At 40.6% G+C, this 27,355-nt stretch overlaps 1 protein-coding gene across 6 annotated transcripts in view; it reads right to left on the bottom strand.

Moving 5' to 3' along the window:
• The window catches only part of LOC139453403 (uncharacterized), a 97,240-nt gene that overhangs the window by 45,513 nt on the left and 24,372 nt on the right, over positions 1-27,355 (bottom strand). For 5 of the 6 annotated variants that reach the window (XM_071235089.1, XM_071235083.1, XM_071235086.1 and 2 more), the window contains exon 2: positions 21,404-21,511. The gene's annotated coding sequence lies outside the window, so the exon portion shown is untranslated. Of the gene's footprint in view, positions 1-8,064; positions 8,115-21,403; positions 21,512-27,355 lie in introns of those variants that run through there. The other variant, XM_071235088.1, reaches the window with a different exon arrangement.

Consider the following 27,355-nt stretch of genomic DNA (forward strand, 5'->3'; position numbering starts at 1 on the left):
CACAGTATACACTAGCCTCACAAAGCAATAACAGAAATAAAAAATTAAAATGATAATTAAAAAATTGATTTACCCTCACAGCACCTAGAGATCCTCTTGTCGTGACATAATCACATCTCACATCCATTTCCAGAGACTGACCTTTTCCCCTTATTAATGACATTAAGCTTTTTAAGTATAGTTACTAACTCAATTATTCAGCTAGAACACCACAAGTTGTGATCTTGTATGAAATGACATCAACATTATACCAATGAAAGCGCCGTCAAAACTATGAAACGTGAAGGTTACCAAGATCAACATCGCTGTTACCATGGATACAGATGATTAAAACGCAAAACTGCTAAGAAACATAATGAGTCATACGACAAGAGTGTCATTACATCATAGAGATGATTAAACATCATCGGAACAAGCTGAGAAATCCGCACCTCACAAACACACCTTATTCAGTACTTAGAGGCCACAGGCCGTATTGTGCAAACGAAATATAAATTAGGCGGAAACAGTATAAAATACATGCCCAAATGTCTTTGGTTTTTTTTAACAATAGCAGTTTTAACATAATTTCATGTTATCAAGGTTGCGTATTTATATTCCAACAGCATTGGCCTGAAGCAATTACTTTGCAGTATTGGTATAGATAACAGGCTCTTGAGATGACAGTAGGGTATTAAACTTCAGAATATTTGTAAAAATTTAAAAGTTCAGTTTTATGTAACTTTGTATTTTTGTTGGTTTGTTGTTTAACGCCGCACTCAGCAATATTCCAGCTATATGACGGCGGTCTGTAAATAATTGAGTCTGGACCAGACAATCCAGTGATTGATATCATGAGCATCAATCCACGCATTTAGGATACGATGACATGCATCAACCATGTCAGCGAGCCTGACCACCTAATCCTATTATTCGCCTCTTACGACAAGCATAGTCGCCTTTTACGGCAAGCATGGGTTGCTGAAGACCTATTCAACCCCAGGATCTTCACAGGTCTGTATTGGTATAATATGATATAATAGGCTCTTGCGATGACAGTAGTCCATTGAACCTCAGAATATTTGGAAAAATTTAAAAGTTCAGTTTTATGTAACTTTGAATAAAATGGCAATAAATGACAAAATATCAAAGAGTGATATTCATTTTCGATATGGTTTATGTTACAAACTTTACAGTAATGCATGTATATTTATGAGAATTATTCAAATGTCAACATCTGTGCCTATTGGGCAACCATTACTGTAGCCTAAACCAAGTTCGAAATTAAATATGAAAAGTCAAGGGTTCATGACTCATTGTCATTACCCAGATGATTTATATATGTTTAAGATTTGAAGATCCCTTGATTCAAATACACAATCTGAGAAAACCTGAAGGTCCCAATGAACCTTCTAATTCTGAACACTACCACACGTCAGAAGAGATACCATGCATCATGTTAAGCATGTTAATGGTGATGTTGGACAAGTGAGTGAGTGAGTGAGTGAGTTGGGTTTAACGCTGCTTTTGACATTATTCCAGTTATATCGCGGCGTGTCAGCTTAATGTGGGAGGAAAGCCCGAAGTGATGCAGATCTTCGACGTTTACCACTTTGGTGAAATCCACGAGCACGGGTATGGTGCTGACAAACCTAGAAACATAATCGGGGCGAACCGGGATTCGAACCCACAATCATAGGTTTCTGGCGTGCCCAAGGGACACATCTCTGCACAGCAAATCACGCTGCCTTAAACGACTGGAGTGAAACTGTTATTACATGCATGCTCAGTTAGATTTCTAACCTATGGTGAACCTTAAGAATAATTATTTAGTCACATTACTCCTTTTTGTGTTTGTTTAGGCAGGGCCCCAGGTGGCCCTGGGCTCAAGAGCGTCACACATCCACTGAACAGAGCTGCATTCCTTAATAATTCAAGGAACAGCACCAACAGTAACATCAAAATCAATCGAAAAAACACTGACCAACAATTCAGAGAATATTCATGGCACTTTGGGCAAGTCCAAAGGGAACGTTAATCCCCTGATTCAGACCTAGGCTAAACTGACATAGATATTCTGTATTTTTAACAGAAAAATATATCTTTAAAAAAACATCCCAAAATTAATTTGAAAGCTTGTAGGTGCGGTGACATGGGCTTTGTAACATACCTTTCAGGATTATCAAACCTAGAGTTATATAGTGAAATGCTGAAAGCTTATAGGTGCGGTTAAATGGGCTTTGTAACTTAACGTTCAAGATTGTCAAACCTAGAGTTATATAGCGACATGCTGAAACCTCACAGGGAAGCTGTCCTTCATCTATCTCCAGAAGCAGAACACCCAGCTTGAGTTAACATGACAATCCCATCCAACATTTAGCTGTCTCCACAGAAATCTGTACTGACATCATACACATCATACAACAGCTAATCAATTCTAGCTAATGGATTGAAGATAAGCAGTGTCCATGATAACAGTGATGTTACTGGAGGAAATGGCACACAGGACAGGAGAGGAGTAGTGAACGGTCACAGCTCAATGCCGCGGGTATGGACAACCTCTGTACGTGTCTCTAGGTAAACAGTGAACAACAAAGATAACTCTGTTTGCCCTCAATGATTTCACAACATGGTGCAATGCCGTACTGTGTCATTGTCTTGTTTCTTGATCATCGCTTCCATCATCCTATTGGTAGATACAATAGTCAACGTAATAAGCGCCCAGGGCTCTCTCAAAATTGAAAATAGGGGGATCTTATTAGACATGTTAGAATATAATTTTGGTAAGCAAAAAAACAGAGTTGAAAGACTGTAAATTTTGTGGTTTATGCTGACAGCCTGAAATGGTACAAAGAAAAATCTGTGCGTATTATACACAACAGATATATTTTCCAGAATTTAATTGCCAATAACTAAGGGTGCATATAACACATGAGTGCGTATTATATACAAATAAATAAGTCTCATGTACATTGATGAATTGGAAGGGGTGCTAATTGGGATTGTTCACTAGTCAACATATTAGCAAATATTGCCATGGGCGCTTATTAGAGCGAGGCACTTATTACGTCGAATGCGGTAGTTATTTTTGTCAATGTTAGGAGGATATTGATCCCAGCTAGATAAATATGATACACAGTGCAGTTAAAATAACTGTTGTGCAGTTATGTGGTGAACTGTGAGTGAGTGAGTGAGTGAGTGAGTGAGTGAGAGGAGTTAAATGTTGCTTTTGACAGTATTCCAGTTATATCACGGACAAGGAAATGCAATTGTCTCTGTCCTTCACCACTTTGGCCAAAACAACAAGTATGGGTTTGGTTCTGACAATCCTAGAAACATTATAAATCAGTCTATGCAGTTACAGTAATCTACGTTTATAACAAACACACTCATAACGAACTGATGGATATAACAAACTGTGTTTTTGGTCCCAGTCATTTGTTGAAAATATGATGTATATATATATATATGCTCATAATGAACTACAGTTATTACAAATTAAAATTAGTGGTCCCTTTGAGTTCGTTATAACTTAGTTTACTTTAAGTGGTATACAGTAGTGCTGACATGATGCATAAATAACAAGAAGAAAACATTCATTAATCTTTGCAAATGACAATGATAATTATTGTGATACACTCTTTTCTTTGATAACCAAAAACAAGACGATCGTCATCTAAAATCATTTTCAATGTCAAATATCCATCAAGCATGAAAGTCAAGGGCGTTGTCACAGCCTGAAAGTAAAATACAGTTAGAGTTATGGATCTCAAGGTTCATTATTTAGCAAACTACCCATGAGGATAAAGGTAAAAAAGGTGTTCAGCAACCAATGCTTGTCATAAGAGGCGACTAATGGGCTCGGGTGGTTATGCTCGCTGACTTGGTAGATGCATGTCATCGTATAATCCCAATTGCATTGATCAATGCTCATTATGTCAATCACTGGATTGTCTGGTCCAAACTCGATTATTTGCAGACCACTGTCATATAGCTGGAATACTGGTTAGGGCGGTGTTAAACAACAAACAAACTAACAAATTTAGCAAACATCAAGGGTTGTGTCTGGGCCCCTTAAATATTGATAACTATTCTGGTTACTTTTAAAACTTGCTCCAGGTGAATACTGTATTTGACATAATAAGCGCCCCACTCTAATAAGCGCCCACGGCGATATTTACTAATATATTGGCTACTGAACAAACCCAATTAGCACCCCTCCGATTGATCAATGTACACAATACTTATTTATTCGTGTATAATATGCACTCGTGTGTTATATGCACCCTTAATTATGAGCAATTAAACTCTGGAAAAATATATCTCTTGTATATCAACATTTCAGCTTTTCAGCATAAACCACAAAATTTATCTTTCAAATCTGTTTTTTTTTCGACAAAATAATATTCTAAAAAGAGCCCCCTATTTCTAATTTTGAGAGCGTCCTGGGCGCTTATTACGTCGAATACGGTAATGGATTTACTATAATGAAGCTATAATGTTTATCAGTACCTGTGTAGGCTGAGTGAAATTTTTATTATATGTGAGCTCCTAAAGGACCCATGCTAAAACAGAAGTTTGTTTGTTTGTTGTTTAGCACCGCACCATATGATGGCAGCTTGTAAACATGGAGTCTGGAGCAGATAATCCAGTGATTGATATTGTATTATGACACATAATCAACAAGGTCAACTGACTCAACCAAGTGTAACCACACAAGTGTATCCCAATTGCGAGGATCGATGCTCATGATGTCAGTCACTGGATTGTCTGGTCCAGGCTCGATTATTCACAGACCACCGTCACATGGCTGGACTATTGCTGAGTCCGACGATAAACAACAAACAACAAATCTTGCATGGCCTTGTTGAATGGAAAGTGCATAGTTTACTCAATAGCTGTGCTCAACAATCAGAAGCTTGTTGGAGGAATGCACATAAATTACCTTGATTATAAGCAAAAAGGTCGCTTAGCCCTAGACAATTCTACCAGACTCAGACAAGTGTTTAAGACACCTACTTTGTGAGATGAGGTGAAAGGGGCTTTAACGTTGCATTCAAGATTATTGCACTTAGGTGGTGACGTGCATGCATATGTGTGTGTGTGTGTGTGTGGCTGCTTGTGCTAGTCTTGACTAATGCTGATGTCATAGTGCTAGCTCCCTGAGATACCATGCCGCAGTTTAACAAGAATACCCTACTCAGACACAGTATACCGACTCCGAGCCGACCAGACCTTGTTATAGCCCCTCATACAGGTTAACATCAAGTACAATCTTTTAACGTCTTTTGGTATGACACGGCCAGTGATCGAACCCCGGACCTGCCGCTCTCCGGGTGACGCTCTACTACCAACCAGTCCACGGAGGTGGTCCACCTACTAGTGACACTGCTGCAGTATTCTTTCAGGTATGACTGAGCTGGGCAGAGATTTAGATACCAAAGTCCCTGAATAAATGGCTGCTTTGAACATTGTTGAATAAATGCCGGATAAAACATAAAACAAAACCTCTGGAAAAAGACTTAGTAGGGAAAATATTTACAGATGTCAACTTCGACAAAGCTTCAGAGTATAGTGAGTGAGTAAGTATGATTTTACGCCGCTTTTAGCAATATTCCAGCAATATCACGGTGGCGGACACCAGAAATGGGCTTCACACATTGTACCCACGTCGGGAATCGAACCCAGGTCTTCGGCGTGACGAGCGAACGCTTTAACCACTAGGCTACCCAACCGCCCCTTCAGAGTATATGCTTACTCCTGTTTTCGATTTGTCCATAACTAATCACAAATGCGTGCTAATTAACAGTTAACAACCTTGTTATCGTCTTACTTTTGTTGTTTTTACATGTACATATATATACACTCTTTGCACCCTAGCACTCACTTACCTGATGAAGGAGTAAGCATACTCTGAAACGTGTTCCTCATAACAAAGAAGTTGACATCCATAAATATTCTCTGTCTTATGCAATGTTATGTGTATCCCTTCCAAATGCCATTCAAAGACATGAAAAGACTTTGTGTTGCTGACAGAGCTCAATATCACCTTTGATATCACTGTGGTGATTTCATGTTGAAGAAACAATTGCCAACACCTCTCTGAAAACATAAACACCTACCCCAATCACGTCAATTAAATGTGAAGTGAAAGGACCTCCCTCGCCAAAACATCCTGGCACATATTCAAGTATTAAAGATATACGTGCTTGCTTGCCATACAGCAACATGGGTTGAGGGCTACAAACTCTAGGGGGTCCGACTTACTGATTCATCAAAACACCACCAGCCCCCATTGAACAAAAACAGAATGTTAGCCATGCAGACTAATTATGTAAGACTAAGAAATGTTGAAATAGTCTCACTGGGGCCATATAAGATGTCAGAATAACATGTTTTTCATGCACCATTAGTACAAGCTAAACAGGGAGGAACTACTGTCGTTTACATAATGGTCCAGCAGCAGCACTGGCTGTGATCTGATGCAGACTGGGGATTTAACTGCAATCAAAGTAACGTATCCACTGTGACTGAGTGAGAAAGACTTTAGCAATCTTCCAGCAATCACAGACGCACCAGGAATGGTCTTCACACAATAAAACCATGGGGGGTATCATACCCAGAACTTCGGCATGAAACATGAACGCTTTCTTCATGTTCTAGGCTATCCCACCCCCAGCATATTTATTATGAGTGAGTGAGTGAGTGAGTGAGGGAGTGAGGGAGTGGGGTTTAACGCCGCTTTTAACAGTATTCCAGTTATCACAGTGTGTCAGCTTAATGTGGGAGGAAAGCCCGAAGTGATGCAGGTCTCAGACCTTTACCACTTCTGTGAAACCCACAAGCACGTGTACGGTAATGACAAACCTAGAAACATAATTGGGGCAAACCGGGATTCGAACCAACAATCATAGGTTTCTGGCATGCCAAAGGGATGCAACTCTGCACAGTGAATTGCGGAGCCTTAGACAACTGGGCCACCCGTACCCCCATATTTTTTAAGATGGAGCAACAATGAATTAAAATCATGACAATAACGCTTCCAAACATCATTTTTTATATGTAAACTAAACAGTTATAATATAAATATATATCCATATATATACCTTTTAAGATATGAGAGTTATAACAGATACAATCCTTGAACACATGGTGCTGACAAACCAATAAATGTAATTGAAAGAACGAGGATTTAAATCCACAATGATAGGTTTCTGGCATGCCCAAAGCATGCAAATCTGCACGGCAAATTGCAGCACCTTGGATGATAGGGCCTCCCAAGTCCCCTTACCAAAACATACTTTCTACAATGATCATGAAACATGCTAATAGAGACCTGCAATTTAATATTCGCTCTATTATGTCTCTTGATATTTCTGTTACTGGGTATTAGTTGGTCTTGGACAGTTTCTTGATCATATAAATATACCTGACATTTCACTTCACTACTTCTGCATTACAAAGATACATTCCCACAGAAATATTACGTAATATACCTGTTTTTGTTCGCTGTTTAACACTACACACAGCATTGTTTAACGCTGTATTAAATCAATATTCCAGCTATCTGACAACGGTCTGTAAAAAATAAAATCTGGACCAGACAATCCAAAGATTAATATAATGAGAACAATCATCCACACCATCAGGATATGATGATGCAATTACCCCAGTCACTGAGTCTAATAAGTTACCTAAATAAACAAGCATGGTTACAGCAAGGACCTATTCTAACTTGGAACCACCATGAATTACTTCCATTAACAAAAGGGTTTGGTCGACTTATAATGCCATGCACAAGCACTCGAATGCCCACAAATATTTTGCATGCTAGTATCTAATCATAAAATACACAGAAACATACACCTGACATATACAAACAATGCATACTGGAATATATTTACCCAGATTTGAAGTTATGCACATCAAGCACACCCATACATGATACGTAGAATCCACACTGATTTCGACCTAAGAATAATAACATGAAACTACATTCTGGAACAAAATCTTACAGAAAGAAAACCCAAACCTGATTCCAGAACCTCGGGAGTGACACAGCACACACACCACGTTTGTGCGTACCTTTAAGTTGTAGCTTCAATCAATGCCTGCAGTTCATAACTAATGCGAAACATGTCTAGCAGGCTCCTGAATGTTGGCAGTCCATGCCATGCACTTGGAGGAATGAGCTAGTGTAGATGGCGAACATCACGTTGCTGTCTTCCTATGCCTGTAGGCCTGAAGCAAGACATCAGAGACAATCAATGGTAGAGATGCCATACAACTACATGGATGTATTCCATTGCTCGTACTCACTCATAGCCAGTCAAATTTAAAATCGCCAATTCGGAAAATCAATACTTGTCAAGGCTGTTGTATGTCCAGGGTAATTAAAATGGTGGAAGCGTTGGAATTGCGTAGTCTCATCTGCCCTCACAGGCCAGCATTTACTATAATCCAATGAAAGCTTCCAGTCGATTATGTACTATCTGTGTCATCAGTCAGGCTGGATGTAAACAACTGGACTGCCTGCGCGCGATCGCAGAACCAGTGCAGGATGTCACACGAGACAGGAATATCAGAGCAGCGAATCTCTGAACTGTCCTCTAAGGCTAACACAGTCTGTCTCCAGCAGCCATATCTGTGTGTGTACTTCCACCAGCAATGCTGAAGTATTGAAGGATGTTACATCCTTCATAGAAGCAGACGACTCCTAGCTTCCTGTCATGCTTGTAGGAAAGACGAGAGAACCAAGCGATCGGGGTACACATCCATCTTCTGATTTCATCAATCAAATGATAGTGGAGATTAAAACTAGAGAAAATGTTGGTATTGATCTTGATTGCCTCATGAGAGAAAGGTCTGAGAGACGTGGGTCAGGGAAGGTCATATCCTCGCAGTCAGCATGACACTAGGCAGGGGCAGAAGCACTCCAGACTCCTCTCATTGACTCCGCTGTAGACAGCAAGGTACCACCAGTGTCTCCAAGAGAATCTTAAGCTTTGAAAGAATTACAAACAACACTTGACTTGAATTAATATGTTTAAATTATGCCTTGAAATTCCATCTTGAAATACAAATATAAGGCCTTGCAAATGACAAGAGAGGGGTCCTCAAGGTCCATGAGGTTTGCTCTTTTTGTGTTTGAATCTATGGATTCTCTAAAAACAACAACTTTAATTTAACATAAGGGTTATGACACCCCTTGAAACCACTGCTTAATTCCAACACTGCAGTTGGTTATAGCAATAAGGACCCTTTGTCTTCCATGCAATACTTCAAATACTGCAGTTAGTTATAACGATTAGGACCCCTTGACTTCAATGCTATACTTCAAACACTGCATCTGTTTATAACAATAAGGACCCCTTGACGTCCAAGCTATACTTCAAACACTGCAGCTGTTTATAACAATAAGGACCCCTTGACTTCAATGCTATACTTCAAACAATGCAGCTGTTTATAACAATAAGGACCCCTTGACTTCCAAGCTATACTTTGAACACTGCAGCTGGTTATAACAATAAGGACCCTTGACTTCCATGCTATACTTCAAACACTGCATCTGTTTATAACAATAAGGACACCTTGACCTCCAAGCTATACTTTGAACACTGCAGCTGGTTATAACAATAAGGACCCCTTGACTTCCTAGCTATACTTTGAACACTGCAGCTGGATATGACAGGGACCCATGACTTCCATGCCATAGTTTTTAACACTGCACATTGTACCCATCATGCCGTTTCCTCCCCTAACCTTACCTTCCCTTCACATCGTGTCAGACAAGTCTATCACCATAGTCCAACATCTCATATTTCTTAACGGTCTTGATGATACCATATTGCAAAATCTTTCTTGAAATAACTTGCCTTTCAATGTGATATCATGCTGATATAGGTGCAGACAAGATACATGTGACATGCTGGGGCACAATAAATGCACTGACTGATGGGTGCATTACAACAGTCTGTGTCATGACAACGCTACATAAGCAAATTATGTAAAGGTAATGAAACTGAACATAAATTGTAAAACACTACAAGTGGTCTCAAGCCACTTGTTACTGCTTGTCTCAGATCTACAGAATATGATTTCGATGGGTGGCTATTCGTTTACCTTAACAGCTGTTTGATGGAAATGTTTCCTCTAAGGCTGGGATGGGTAACTCGGGTACCCAGGTCTGGTGGGTACTGAGTAGGACCCGGGTTACCAGAGGACTACACGGACACGTGGTTAGTCACGTGATATATTGATAAATGACAAAAATTATGCACCCATTTTTTCTGACTTTTCATATGGTTGAATAAAGATAAAACTAAAGTCAACTTCAGTGTATGCATGACCAGATAGTTTAAATACATGTGTCTAAATACGTTTTGCCAGGGCTATGGTAAAACAATTCCCAATCAGACATATTGTACCTATCTCTCCAGGCCTACAGTGGACTTCGTAAATTTGGACTCGTCCCAGCACTAGTTTCCTTATCATGTGAAGTGTAGTGATTTCAGGTCCTGTTCAAATTGTGACCTACAGTCGAGGGTAAATGTTATGTAGTAACATAAGTTTAACTTCCAGTCGGGCGGATTGCACACGCAATTAATGAGTTTTTCAGAGGCCATGCAGCCTTTTAGTATTGCAAAAAAATTAAGTTTCATGACCCATCCTCCAATCCCATACCATGGCTGCCTCGTTTTTTATTTAGCCTTATACACCATGCAAATGTTATGCAGGCCACGTTAGCTGCATGTGGAGTTATTCAGGTATTATCAATCCTTGATATTTCATGCTCTGCAAAGTTTTCCTAGGTCTTCAACAACTGCCTTACCTTGCCATTTATTTTTTTGTCATTTTAGTACAATATGTACATGTCTTACCGCTATGTAGGGAGTTATCACCTACGACATTTCATCCTGCAAAGTTTGTCAAAGTCCAGTAAACTATGGTTATAACAAACTCAAAGGGACCACTAATTTTAGTTCGTTATAACCATTGTTCGTTATAAGCATGTACAGAGCATGTACTCAGCATACGGCCGGGACAAAAAAACAGTTTGTTATATCCTCCAGTTCGTTACAAGCGTGTTCGTTATAAACATTGTATACTGTTTTGTATTGCCTTGCTTCAGCATCCAACTGTTATCAAACTAAGTATGTAGTTTAAGCAGTGTAGTTCAATAAATATTATTGCGCCCCAACAACTGTGGTTTAAAATGTAGCTTATCGCAAAATCGTGTATAAGTGCCAGGTTGAAACTGAGACTGTCACAACATGTACAGTATAAATCATGTCAGTCTTCATAAATCTTGCACTATCATGTCTGAACTAACAAATAAAGACGTTTCAAAGGAACTGCCCTTACAGCTCCTTTGGATCCTGGATCTGTAAGTCACCTATGGCTTAAACGCAATCTCATTAAAATCAGACCTTAGTTCTCGCTACAGCTAAACAAAGATCTGAAGACATCCCATTAGGGGTCACATCAGAACGACCTTTCATTCGACCAATCAGCGTTGCTTACAAGATTATGAAAGTGACAGTTGGAATGTGATTTCTAACCATGCAACCTCGAAAACTTTAACACGGGGTATTCCGAACGACAGTTACGGGTTTAACGACTGAATCCATACAATCTAGTCCATCTATTAACCATTCCAGAATGTTCTTTTGTTCAGGTTTCAATTCTGTAATCGAGAATTTGTTTCAAAGCGTAGTCGCAAATTTGAAATTAGTGCCGTAAAGCATGAGAAAGCTGCCTTCTGATTGGTCATTCCATTGGTCGGTCAAAATTTGCGCAAAGTCGGTCTGACGTGACCCGTAATGCGGTAGCAAGAACTAAGATCTGATTTTAATGAGATTGGCTTAAACATGAATTAAACATGTAATTCTATATATCAAAATAGTCGGTTGAACTTAGTAACTTGAAATATGATGACATCATTACCTATATCAGTTTTTATCAAGATATGCTTCAAAATATTGTTTGGCAATACATCAGTGTCACAACAGTAGCCAATATCAACATGGTAATGTGCTACAGGTATGCATGATGACTTGCCTACCCCAACACTATGCAAAATATAACGGTGAATCATTACACCTGATCACCATGGGCATTCTGGGTTATTATAGATAGTCTTCCAACAACCCATGCTGTTTGTAAGAGGTGACTAAATGAATTGTGTGGTCAGGCTCATTGACTTGGTTGATTGTGTGTCACCCTACCCTGACAGCATGGATTGTCGCTCACAGTATCAATCGGTCTTAGACAACCCATTGCTTGCCATAAAAGGCGACTATGCTTGTCGTAAGAGGCGACTAATGGGATCAGGGGGTTAGGCTTGCTGACTTGGTTGAAGCATGTCATCAATCCCAATTGCGTGGATCAATGCTCATGATATCAATCCCTGGATTGTCTGGTCCAATCAATCAATGGATTGTCATCAACTCAATTGCTTACAGGACAGGACACTGTCATACAGTTGGAATATTACTGATTATGTCATCAAACAACAAATATTACATCAGCAGTTCAGGGTGTCGTACAAAACAACCTTAGCACTACGAGGGTCATAAGCCGATGTTAAGGTATCTGAGCTATGATCACCTTAGCGTTAAGATCGTTTTGTACATAGGCACCCAGGACACCATATTGTGACCCTTAACCTCATCCACTCTAACCTCAGGCGAGATGTCAATACAACGTCAATACTGTGGTCATTACCGGGCCGCCTACATGGCTGCTTCTCAATTCAATCAATCAATGATATGAAATATCACATGTCAGACATTCTTGTCAGTAAGCAAATAAGCAATGTCAAAAATGATATCTCAACTGTAATGGACGCTTGATCATGGGACATATCAAACATCATGCCGTTAACAAACATAGCGGCTTAATGAAACAGGGAGGTTACCATAAGTGCACTATGGTGATATGTAACGTATCAGCTAAGTAACCATGGAAACCCTCGTAGCCACATTTTGGCAACATGATACATTACTGGTATTAGAACAAATAGTATCACGTCTTTGTTCATGTTGTTACACAAATTAGCAACACACTCAAAATTATTGTTCAAATGACAAATTCTGAATAGATAAAATATCCACAAGTTTGGTATCCTGCGACATTGATTAAGAAAAGTTTATTCAGTGTTTGAAATTAAGCATGCAAGTTACAATGGATCCTTATCATAACCCTAATTAAAATTAAAATATAAGATTTTGGAGGTCCCGAGATTCAAATACCATAGCAACAACCCCCATGGACCCTTGGACTAGACATTGTTTACCGTGACATCAACAAAATATCAAATTTATGAATATTGATGCTAAGTTAATAATTCACTGCGACAGAAATGTTTACATTTGTTACTACTGTCATGTTCAAGATGGACAATACGAAGACAGAAAATTCAAATTTATCTATTTGAAGTTGGTTGGTTGGTTTGTTGTTTAACGCCGCACGCAGCAATATTCCATCTATATCATATAGCAGTCTGTAAATAATCGAGTCTGGGCCAGACAATCCAGTGATTAATATCATAAGCATCGATCCACACAATCCTTAAGGGTCCTTGAGATCTATGGTATTTGAATCCAAGGACCCCTAAATCTTGAACTCTTATCATCAGGTTTATTATGACAAGGACCCCTTGACTTCCAGGTTTATTTCTGCACACTGAAATAACTCAGGTGTGGGGATCTTGGAATATGACGGGTGCTGGCAGTACATTAAACAACAATCAAGCTGAGCCACTTATAGGACTGTATGCTACTCAACACATGCTAAAGACCACACCTTTGACGAAAGATGATCCGTGAAGATCCGGGGTAGAATAGGTCTTCAGCAACCCATGCTAGCTGTAAGAGGAGACTATATTTGTCGTAAGAGGCACTAACAGGATCGGGTGGTCAGACTGATGCATCAGGATGATGCCTGACATCGTATCCCAATTGTGTGGATCGAATTTGTACTTGCCCCGAGCTAGCAGGGAAGTGTAATTATGTTTTTTACCCTGCAGTCCTGCTAGACTTAAGCTTCAGCTCCGGGTTAGAATAGGGATTCAAGCAACCCATGTTTGCCGTAAGAGGCCACTAGCAGGATCGGGTGGTCAGATGCGCCGACTTGCTTGATGCATGTCATCGTATCCCAATTGCGTAGAACGATGTTCATGATGTTAATCACTAGATTGTCTGGTCCAGACTCGATTATTTACAGACCACTGTCATATAGCTGGAATATTGCTGACAGAGGCATTACACAACAAACAAACAAGTAAACAAAGTTGACAATTTTGGCCCTTAACAAATAATTAGTAGTATATCTGACGGTTTCACAAAATCCACAACATGCACAACACACATAATGTACATTGCAGATATGGTAGAGTGAGTGAGTGAGTATGGTTTTACGCCACTGTTAGCAATATTCCAGCAATATCACAGCGAGGGACACCAGAAATGGGCTTCACACATTGTACCCATGTGGGGAATCGAACCCGGGTCTTCGGCGTGCGGAGCGAACGCTTTAACCACAACGCTACCCCATCGGCCCCAATATGGTAGAAAAGATTCTAACCAAAAAAAAGAACTAAACCAATACACTAACTCTATGTATTAAACATGTATTCATCACAGTGACAAGAGACTCTAAGCACATACCACATGGCCTTTTTGGTAGAAATAGTTCACAGCTCTGGAATGTCAGTGCTGATCCTGAGAGACTTATATCAAAAGCTCTGGCAATCACGAATCAATACATTAAATAAAACCAAATTATCATGCTCAGACCAAGGTCAGGAGTTAAAGAAACGAGCAACCCAACCTAGTCATGCAGGCTTGAGTTCCGTTTGTGACAGAGAACAGCTTCCAGTGTGGAGTGTAAATTGTGTTTCTGGTCACTGGCTCTGCAGGCTAACGTGATTAGTGGAACTGGCTCCACAACTCTTGCTCTAGCCATACTATTATTTACACCAATAATACAATAGCTCCGCTCACCTTTCCAATCTGACATTATTTGCTGATTTGTCAAGCAGAAACACGCTGTTTGGTTTGTTCAGAGGCGGCCTTGAAGTGATAGGCAGTACTCAAGTTGTCACATTGAAATATTACATAACAGAGATGAACAAAGTCAATGATTCACCTGTCACATGAATCATGACTTTTCATTTGCACTTGGGGATATTCTCATAGAAGTCAGGCCATCACGATAAGCCATGCTAGTTTTTGTCTTCTCACATTACAAAAATTCCCATATTTCCAAGAAATTAACATTATTTATCATGGTAATTCTGTTTTTTGTTTGGTGTTTAACGCCATACTCAGCAAAATGGTAGCTATATGACAGCTGTCTGTAAATAATTGAGTCTGGACCAGACAATCCAGTGACATCATGCGCATCGATCTATGCAATTGGGATATGATGACATGCATCAAAAAAGTCAGCGAGTCTGACCACCCGATTCCGTTTTTCGCCTCCTACAACAAGGATAGTCGCCTCTTGCAGCTAGCATGGGTTGCTGAAGACAATACGATGACATGCATCAACCAAGTCAGCGAGTCTGATCACCCGATTCCGTTAATCGCCTCCTACAACAAGGATAGTCGCCTCTTGCAGCTAGCATGGGTTGCTAAAGACCTATTCTACCCCGGATCATCACGGGTGATAGTCAACATGCCACCATGGTACATTGACATGCAATCAAAAGGGTCATCTAAACTGACAACCCAATTCAATTTAGTCCACAACAGAGGGCTCAGGACCTCTCCTAGGCTAACGCTTCGTCTTTGATATTCTATAATTTTGATAGAAACAAGTAACTCCATTTAAATTGAAAAGGAGCCCCAAAGAGATGGGAGATCCTGTACCTGAAGAAATTCTGATCTTGCTTCATTTTGGGCTTTTGCATTATAGAACATGTAGAAAGGGCTGGTTCAGGGACTCTGAGACAGGCTAGACCTCCCCCAACCTGGGTCCCACTGGGAAATTACCACACATTGTGAAATTTAAGAAATTGTAGTCAGTCCTGTTTGCAGGATGATCCGACTACGTCCACTAATGCATCTTCTGCAAGGTTCAGACATTGGTGCCTTCCTGGTTCTTGTAGTCAGTCCTGTTTGCAGGATGGTCCGTACGTCCACTAATGCATCTTCTACAAGGTTCAGACATTGGTGCCTTCCGGGTCCTTGTAGTCAGTCCTGTTTGCAGGATGATCTGTGCGTCCACTAATGCATCTTCTACCAGGTTCAGACATTGGTGCCTTCCGGGTCCTTGTAGTCAGTCCTGTTTGCAGGATGGTCCGTACGTCCACTAATGCATCTTCTGCAAGGTTCAGACATTGGTGCCTCCCTGGTCCTTGTAGTCAGTCCTGTTTGCAGGATGATCCGTACGTCCACTAATGCATCTTCTGCAAGGTTCAGACATTGGTGCCTTCCGGGTCCTTGTAGTCAGTCCTGTTTGCAGGATGATCTGTGCGTCCACTAATGCATCTTCTACCAGGTTCAGACATTGGTGCCTTCCGGGTCCTTGTAGTCAGTCCTGTTTGCAGGATGGTCCGTACGTCCACTAATGCATCTTCTGCAAGGTTCAGACATTGGTGCCTTCCTGGTCCTTGTAGTCAGTCCTGTTTGCAGGATGATCTGTACGTCCACTAATGCATCTTCTGCAAGGTTCAGACATTGGTGCCTTCCTGGTCCTTGTAGTCAGTCCTGTTTGCAGGATGATCCGTACGTCCACTAATGCATCTTCTGCAAGGTTCAGACATTGGTGCCTTCCTGGTCCTTGTAGTCAGTCCTGTTTGCAGGATGATCCGTACGTCCACTAATGCATCTTCTGCAAGGTTCAGACATTGGTGCCTTCCTGGTCCTTGTAGTCAGTCCTGTTTGCAGGATGATCTGTACGTCCACTAATGCATCTTCTGCAAGGTTCAGACATTGGTGCCTTCCTGGTCCTTGTAGTCAGTCCTGTTTGCAGGATGATCCGTACGTCCACTAATGCATCTTCTGCAAGGTTCAGACATTGGTGCCTTCCGGGTCCTTGTAGTCAGTCCTGTTTGCAGGATGATCCGTACGTCCACTAATGCATCTTCTGCAAGGTTCAGACATTGGTGCCTTCCTGGTCCTTGTAGTCAGTCCTGTTTGCAGGATGATCCGTACGTCCACTAATGCATCTTCTGCAAGGTTCAGACATTGGTGCCTTCCTGGTCCTTGTAGTCAGTCCTGTTTGCAGGATGATCCGACTACGTCCACTAATGCATCTTCTGCAAGGTTCAGACATTGGTGCCTTCCTGGTCCTTGTAGTCAGTCCTGTTTGCAGGATGATCTGTACGTCCATTAATGCATCTTCTACAAGGTTCAGACATTGGTGCCTTCCTGGTCCTTGTAGTCAGTCCTGTCTGAAGGATGATCTAAATGTCTTCTTATGCATCTTCTGCAAGGTTCAGACATTGGTGCCTTCCTGGTCCTTGTAGTCAGTCCTGTCTGCAGGATGATCCATAAATGTCTTGTAATGCATCTTCTACAAGGTTCAGACATTGGTGCCTACATCAGCATTAGAAACCAACAGATTTAGTCCACTAGTCCTTATAATGATAACATATAGCAAAACCCATAAAAATTGCAAATTTCTACTAGTCCTCATGATACCTTAACTATTGGGCAATTTGGCATGGACTACAGGACTGGTGCCACTTTCTAACGCCGCTACTTAGTCATTGTTAGTCCTGGTTCCATTAACAGACTGAATAATACCTCTTCTCACAGACCCGTTCATAAGCAACGGCAACATAATACTAAACCAAGTCAAGTAATACCCCAGAGATCACAGTGCACTTTGGATTCATTAAATGTTTATTCCAAGTGCTGCAGACCCCAGGGAAGAGACTCACTGGAGAGTTATAGGACAATTCAGCCTGAAACAGATTACACTAAAGTACTTATCCCCCAACATCAGAAATAGGCAGCTTGCCATAAAACCCAACTGGTACAGTGACAGTACCAGCAATAGAAATTGCCAGTAGTCCCATAGTGCTTGCCAAACTGTAACAGTGAGGGTATCATTATAAGCATGATAAGGACTTGTAGAAATTTGCCTTTTTTAAGGGTTTTGCTCTATGTTATCATTTTAAGACATATTGCGGAGTACTTGAACTTTGATCGCAATGTAAACATGGCAACGAACATGATGAATGTTTGGGTTCCAAATATTTCCTATCTTCTTCATGTAAAACCAAATATATTTGTTGCATCAGCAGCAAAATCTTGAGTATCATCGTGATATAAGTAGCATTGTGAGTGAGTGAGTGAGTGAGTGAGTGAGTGAGTGAGTGAGTGAGTGAATGGGTGGGTGGGTGAGTGTGTGGGTAACTTGATTTTGGTGTTGCTTTTTACTGACCCAAAGCACATCTTGTCATAGATGTCAATATATAACTGAAAATGCACATCTTCGCTGTGTGATCATAGCGTAGGGAAAATTCACAAAATAACAACATAGTCAACTATACTACCCCCCTACAATACAAAAACAAAATCCATAAAGATGGGATACTACAGGTCAAAAGGCAATCAATGACAGTATTCAAATGGAAAAGCTGAGAAGAATAAGATCAATAAATACACACTTTGTCTATTCTCAACCTGACAGCTAGATGCGAGGTCCCAGACAAGCCACATTTCATGAAAACCAACAAAACAATTTTGAAGCATAATCGCACTAAGGGACCAATCATTTATTAAACGGGTGGGTGGATCACTGGGTGGGTCACTGGGTGGGTCACTGGGTGGGTCAGAGGGAATCAGGGGAGGGTCACCCACAATGTGACAGTCTCTAGGGGATGGTAATTAAATATGGACATTTTACATTTTGTCTTTTCAGAGGGTCATGGAGACATATGGGACAAGAAGAGTGTCATCCCAAAATATGACAGTTATATAGAGGAAGGTCATCATTTTCAGTACATTAGTGCATCTGATTCTCTAACCCACCACCACCCCCCATCCCCGACCACCCGTAATAAATCACAGCTCCGTTACCTAATCTGGGCAGTCATAAAAGAAAGATGGTTGCAAAATTTAGTGTCCTTCATCAGCATGTATGTTCTCTTCAGCATGTATGTCCTCATATTAAATACCAATAATCAGTTGCTGTACTGTATAGTGAGGACATATCCCAGACACATGATTGGTTCAATATATGGCCTTTACTCAGAGGTAGCACTCATTCTGAAGCAGCTTGGCAGTAGTACGCAATATTCCTCCACTGCCTGCTGTACATATTGATACTGGGTGATGATGATCAAGTCGCTTTTATTCCAGTCTGGGAAAGATCAAAGTGACCCTGGGAAAGCAGGATCGAAGCGGAGTAATCTTGTTCTTTCAATATCCCAAGCAAACACTCCGATTTTCTGTGCATTCATCTTGTTCATTGGTTTAATCAGGATTAATTATTCCTCATATGCATTCTCTTTCACAGAACAGATTAAAATTATCAACTTCTGGATATTTAATTTCTCAGTTAACTGGGTTAACCATAGCCTTACAGATTTCCTGATATGCCTTTGATGTTTGGATTATAGTGTTCCAATATAGGGAATTTCTCAAAGTAAAGAATGAATGCAAATATAAAACCTCAACATCAGAGAATATTATCTCTCAAAACAGATTCCATTTGGGGTTAAAAAAGGTAAAATAGCAGTGAAAAATATATGAACGGATCGCTGAAAATCAGTGATGACACCAGGTGTTTGCGAAAGGGTAAGCATGTCCTGCCCTACCGGTAGCAATCCTTGTCATCATGGTCACTGCCAGTGGTAACTGTCATATGACAATAGCAATATTCCAGCAATATGACGACAGGGGGTCACCATAAATGGGCTTCACACATTGTACCCATGTGGGGAATCAAACCCGGGTCTTCAGCGTGACGAGCGAACGCTTTAACCACTAGGCTACCCGACCGCCCCAATATGACAGGAGGAAAGACATTGGGGACATCAGAGAAGTCATATGATAATGTATAAAAGATAAAGAACCCTTATGGCCCCCTAATTATCAACAATGTATCCAAAGGGCCCCTAAATCATTGTAAACATAAGTATATTACTGAACCTGATAATGAGCATATTTCAGACGGGTCAGGTGAAAATGTAATGGCACAAAGCCTAACGAATCACTGGGAATCCTTAATGTTAACACTGTATACCCAAGCACCCCTAAATCACTCTTCACATTAGTTTAATGGACCATGTGGGCATCATCCTAACCTTGAATGCTGCTGCAAGTTTCCCCTTGTTCTGACTATGGTCTAAGCTGGTGTTCTGCCTGAATTTCTAACACTGTAAACCCCTAAACACCCCTAAATCATTCTTCACATTAGGGTAATGGAGCCAGTGTGAGCAGCATGCTTTCCCATGTTCTGACGTGGTGGTTCAAGCTAGTGTTCTGCTCTTCACCCCAACATGCATGGATCATGTGTGGAGGGTGAGTCACGTTCTGGGAAAGTTTTGCCATGAGATACAATGTACGCTGCAGAGGGCTTGAGGATGTAAAGCATGCATCACACGCATACATCCTGCTTCAGAGAGAATAATACTGATAGCGATGCCAGAAAATTGGTGCCAGTGTTGCTATCCACGTACTTTCAAAGAAGAGTCGAATGTTATATGTCATGAAATCTTTTGCGTGTATATTGACCTAAAGGCATCAGTCGCGTTACTTAAGGAAAGTATGCCTGTATTATGTTGTCTTGATGGTGTGAGAGGACAGAATAATCTCAGTGTAATATTTGCATAATATAATTAATAAAGGCCTATTTAAATCTGGTCCCAGCAATATGTGCTGAATAGGACAGATCCATGGCATCTCAAGGGGACAATAACGAAAATCAGATCAGGATTCTCTGATTTATTTCTTCACCAGACTTAACATGCTGAAGGGGACTTATAAAATCTACAAAAGGGCGGAAACCAATGTTTGATATATGTTGACACTTGTTGACACCCACTGACTACAAATATATATAAAATACTGACGCCAGAGAGAAGCCAGTTTCGATTTTCCAACAAAATGGATTCCACAAAACACCATGTCCATGAGAGGATAGACACAAATGGTAGAGAAATTGTTAAATTGGGAATTTCAAAACAGATCTCTTGGCAGCCATATTGAATTTGAAAACATTGACAATTATGGAAAATTATCACACATGCCCATATGGTCTATATGGGATGGGCCTACATCATATGTAATCTATGGTCCTCTCAGAAAACACATCAGCTATCACAAACTGTGGACATCTTGACACATTTTCACTCGTCCCAGATACAAGTAAACAAGATTAAATAATCCCTTGCAGTTACAAGTCTTCCTCCCCCTGAAACGATCAACTTGATAATTAATCAATACCACATGTATATACTTACATGTGTTGTCTGGGTGGTACTGCATCCATTATGACACTCTGCTGACCGGGCCAAACTGGCCACTAGCACTGGTCCTCCATGGATTGCTCACAGCCTTCACAGGGACACCTGGAGGAAACACAGGAAACGAAAACTAAATGGCCAGGAACAATTTGGGAATATTATTACAAAAAGTGGGAGGATATAAATAATGATGCGTTGTCAAAGAGAAGTTTGTAGCAGCATAACACACACAACATGGATAACACAGGAAAGAATCATTACTCTGAGCACCTTAGAATCAAGGCAAGGTGTCCAACCCGGTTGAGTCATTTAAAGGTTAGAATGTTTCCCCATACACTATAAATCCAACACCTACATGATATCCAGCAGAGTAATTTCAGGTGATGCTATATTTAGCATGTCCCACGACTGATATCTCAACAAATAAATACTTAATAAGCTCAATGGATTTATTAAATCCTCCTACGACGTGTTACTAAAATTAGAAACTAAATCAATTTTCAAAGCTGCATCTTTCTTGAATGAAATACTGTGACATTGAAATACTGATCCAGTCTCTGATGTATTGGTACGAAAGCCATGCTGACAGCATCTCTCCTGCTACTATTCTCTGCAGTAAGAAGTTTTACATCTACAGAGTGTGAGGGAGTGAGGGAGTTGGGTTTAATGCCGCTTTTAACAGTATTCCACTTTTATCACGGCGTGTTAGCTTAATGTGGGAGGAAAGCCCGAAGTGATGCAGGTCTCAGACGTTTACCACTTCTGTGAAACCCACGAGCACGAGTATGGTGCTGACAAGCCTAGAAACATAATTGGGGCGAACCGGGATTCGAACCCACAATCATTGGTTTCTGGCGTGCCCAAGGGGCGTAACTCTGCACACCTAATTGCAGCGCCTTAGACGACTGGGCCACTTGTGCCCCCACATCTAGAGAGGACTACACTACAAGTAGGAGCTACACACCTATCATTTGCCTATATGATACAGACACAGTCTACAAGATACAAAAATGATGGCATTGATAGTCCACTCACAAGAATGACACCAGTTTCAGGACACAAAATATATCTAAAAAAGAACTTTAATTATTTGATTATGTGTCCTTGAAATTTATCCAGATCTCAGTTAAACCATCTTCACGAGACAAGTGTGCCAACTGCCTGTAAGAGTCCAGATTTCACCCCTGTCAACTAGGCTGGAATTCCGCAGTTACCTTTTGGCTGGACTAATTAGTCTATGCATAGTCCAATCAAATTCTCACAATGAACTAGAGATCCGGTTCAGAAACATTTCAGTCGACCGCAGGATTTTGCAAGCATGTGTACCGCCAACTGGACGTCAACATCAATATTTAGAAAACCTTTTAATGTTTTTAATCATGGTGCTCAAGTGATTTGATGTACTTCGCGGGGTAAGACCCATTTTATTAAACAAAGATCTTGATAATCAATCAGATCGTCTTAACTGGGTGCTGCCATTTTGTTTGAAGCAAATGCAAGTGATATGAGAGATGGAATCTGATTGGTCAATAGGAGGGACATAGAAGGAACATAGAAGGGACAGTTTAATAGGCAGTTAACGCCATTGCATTGGGAAGAAAAAAACAAACTTCAGTCTGTAAATTTAGCCACGAGTCCAAAGCCCAGGTCTAGTAAAGTTTCTTCTGGGCAAGTTAGATAAGGTGATACTAACTCATAAACAAAGACTACATTATATTGAAAATGAGGCCAAATTACAAGTTTGGCCCAGTAGGCAAAAATTAAAATGGCACAGATGAGTATTTAGTTGTTTGTCATGAGTCACTGAGTCACTGAGCATGAATCCAGGACAGTCGCTGCTTAAAACAAGCATGAGTTACAGGAATACCAGATACCATGAGGTGAGGTGAGGTGAAATGGAGTTTAACATCACATTCAAGTTATTGCACTTATATAGCGACGTGCATGTATGTGTTTGTCTGTGTGTGTGGCTGCTTGTACTAGTCCGGACTGATGCCGATTTATAGTGCTAGCGGACTGAGATACCATGCCGCAGTTTAACAGGAATACCCCACTCAGACACAGTATACTGACTCCGAGCCGACCAGTCCTTGTTTTAGTCCCTTAATGCCAAGCGCCAGACAAGGTAACAACAAGTACCATCTTTTGACATCTTTTGGTATGATGTGGCTGAGGAATCGAACCTCCAACCTTCCACTCTCTGGGCGAATGCTCATAATACCATGAATACCAATACCATAACAATGTACAACAATAACAAAAAAGAAAACCAGAGCGTTAAAATCAATAGGCGTACGGCTGAGACCATCTTAAACTGATAGTCAGAACTACACAAGATTAGTTGAAACAGCACCTCATTAGAAAAAATGTCTACAGAGCAATATTCTTTAGTTGAGAGACAGATATGTTTCTAAATATCATATACACTTGAAATGCAATAAACATGAATAACACATGATTAATTTCTTCATGACGTACACACAGTTCTACAAATAGCCACATGAGGCTGACTAAAGATGATATGATATATCTCTGACGCTCACACACCACGGACGAGGCTGAGGAAGAGCTCCTCAGGAACTGCCTCTGCCAGGTGAAGTGCATGATGATTGTCTGTAAATGAGCACCGAGCATCGTGGCCAGATATGCCCCTCCTCTGTGAGGTACTGTGGGATAGGTGTAACAGAAGCCATCTGGCGAGATATAAACATACAACTTGTCTACCACCGATCAGGTACTCTGTACAGCACATAGACTGACTGACAGTCTCCACCTGCATAATATCTCAATTTAGATGACAGGTCAAATGGGGTTTAACTTTAACATGTTAAAAATTATCGCATTGATATAGCAACATGCATGCACACGAGTGTGTGTTTGGGGAGTGGGAGGTAGGTGTGTCTCTATAATCCCAGCTCTGAGATGCCATGCCACATCCCTACAATCAAACACAGTATACTGTATATGACCCCAGATAAGCTGACCTCGTAGATAAGCCGAGGTATCAACTTGACCATTAAAATATGAAAGAACATGATATGACCTGTAGATAAGCCGAGGTATCAACTTGACCATTAAAATATGAAAGAACATGATATGACTCATAGATAAACCGAGGTATCAACTTGACCATTAAAATATGAAAGAACATGATATGACCTATAGATAAGCCAAACCAGGAAGTGAAAGGCAAAAACATACCACGAAGTCAGACTGCAAGATTGTGCCTGTATTTTGTCCTATCCCTTCAATGCTGAGCGCAAGACAGGGTAACAACAAGTTTTAACATCGTTAATGAAGCCTAGGATGGAACCAACGATCTTCCACTCCCCAGGTAGACATTCCATTCACTAGACCACAGAAGGGGGTTTATCTCAACTGAAACACTGAGGCCTGCCTGGATGCTGACTCCTTGAATGCAGATCAGCAGATGTACAACAGTATTTTTATAACATAGAAGCATGTGGTAAGATAGTCCTCATTCAAATAAGTGAGAGAGGTTTCATACCACTGCATACTTAGCAATATTGCTGCAATATGGGTTTGTTTGTTCCTTAACAGCTTAAGGCCTAACTCAGCAATATTCCAGCCATTAGTCAGTATCTGTAAATTGCCAAGTCTGGGCCAGATAACGCAGTGATTGACATTGTGACGATCCTTGCCGGCAGTGTACAGTGACACGCAATAAACCAATTTGTCACCGCAATGTTACGACCAATACAGGTTGCTGGTGACCAAGTCTTACCCAGAACCTGTAAGGGGTGCTGCAATAAATATGGTTTTGTTCCTTTGTTTAACGCCATACTCAGCAGTATTCCAGCTATATGATGGCGGTCTGTAAATAATTGAGTCTGGGACAGACAATCCAGTGATTGACATCATGTCAGCATCGATCTACTCAATTGGAATACGATGACATGCATGACAGCAAGCCTGACCACCCGATCCCATTAGTCGCCTCTTATGACAAGCAAAGTCGCCTTTTATGGCAAGGATGGGTTGCTGAAAACCTATTCTACCCCGGTTGTTGCAATAAGTATGTGGTACAACATGGTACAAGGAAATCATAAATTTTTCTCAGTGCTACTGCTAGTGTAAGTGAGTCCAATGAAGTAGTTGAGAGTTTTTTACACAAACAGTTTCATTCCTGCCACATCACGGAGGCCTATAAACAATCAAGTGCTGATCAGACAAACCAGTGATTGAAAACATGAACCACAACCTGTTTCATTGGGGCACAATCAGCCAAATTACCAAGCCTGACAACAGATCCGTTTTAGTCAATTCTTGTTACAACCAAAAGGTTACACAGGATCAATTCCACCATACTTTCCTGAGAGGACACAGCAGGTGCGGGCATCCTCTGGTCCTTGGGGTTGGTTTCCTCGGTATATTAACCTCTAAGACTTGTGTACGGTTACAAGGACCTTGACCTTTCATGCAGAATGTCACACACTGCGTCATATGTCAGGGGGCACGGGTGGCCCAGTCGTCTAAGACGCCATGATTCGCTGTGCAGAGTTGCGTCCCTTGGGCAAGCCAGAAACCTATGGTTGTGGCTTCGAATCCCGGTTCGCCCTGATTATGTTTCTAGGTTTGTCAGCACCATACCCGTGCTCGTGGGTTTCACCGAAGTGGTCAACGTCTGAGACCTGCATCACTTCGGGCTTTCCTCCCACATTAAGCTAACACGCCGTGATATAACTGGAATACTGTTAAAAGCGGCGTTAAACCCAACTCACTCACTCACTCATATTGCCATGGTTGCACAGTTGAAAAAAAAATCTGTATTATAAATCTGCATAATCTCATAATATGCCCGTTTATAGGCCTTACATTTTACCGATCCATTAACCATAAACAGAAGAAAAAGATGACAAGGTGGTTATTTTCATACCACCAACAGTGAAAGATCGCTTTGACAATAAAAATAATCCAAGAGATTTATATGACTAAAACATAATTTTTCCAACAATATAAACCATCATCATGGTCATTACAAGTCAAATGCCGGTCAGGTAGCCTGGTGGTTAAAGAATCCTTCGTCACACTGAAGACCCAGGTTCGATTCCCAACATGGGTACAATGTGTGAAGCCCATTTCTGGTGTCCCCCTCTGCATTGCTCTGTGATATTGCTGGAATATTGCTAAATGAGCATAAAACCGTACTCACTCACTCATTACAAGTCAAACATAAATGTTAAACCCTAATCAACTGTCTGAGCAACCAATCCATAAAATCTATGTGCCTCAGTCAGATTTTAGATTTATAAACTTTATCAGGACCCAATCCATGCCAAGGTGTTTTCTAACTTACCTTTCCAAATCTTAAGAATGAACACACAATGCCATTTAGAAAGTGGTCATATGTAATAAATGTTATATTTGGGATAACACTTTTGGGATAACACAAATAATCCTGCACAATGCAGAAAATCAAAATCTGTAAACCAAACAAAAATTCTTGAGATTTTGATTGTCTGCATTGTGCAGAATATTCTTAATCTTCTTAAGTTTTAACAAATGTTATATTTGGGATAACACTTTTGGGATAACACAAATATTCTGCACAATGCAGAAAAACAAAATCTGTAAACCAAACAAAAATTCTTGAGATTTTGCAGAATCTTCTTAAGTTTGTAACAAAAATGTTATATTTGGGATAACACTTAGAAAATGTTATCCCAAATATATTAGTTGTTACAAACTTAAGAAGGTTAAAAATAGTCTGCACAATGCAGAAAATCAAAATCTGTAAACCAAACCAAACAACACATCTTGGCTCATCAGGGAGGTATTAGTGCCCTTTACATACCAAACTCATTGTAGTCATGGTAATAAACCAAACTACAAGGAAGTAAGTCTTACTGGCATGGATGCTGCACACCTGGGGCCAAATATCGGACTCGGATCTACTCGATAAATCCCTGGCTCTGCAACCACTGACTT

The sequence above is a fragment of the Haliotis cracherodii genome, unplaced genomic scaffold, assembly GCF_022045235.1.
Source record: "Haliotis cracherodii isolate W230 unplaced genomic scaffold, xgHalCrac1.p SCAF_9, whole genome shotgun sequence".
NCBI classification, from domain to species: Eukaryota; Metazoa; Mollusca; class Gastropoda; order Lepetellida; family Haliotidae; genus Haliotis; species Haliotis cracherodii.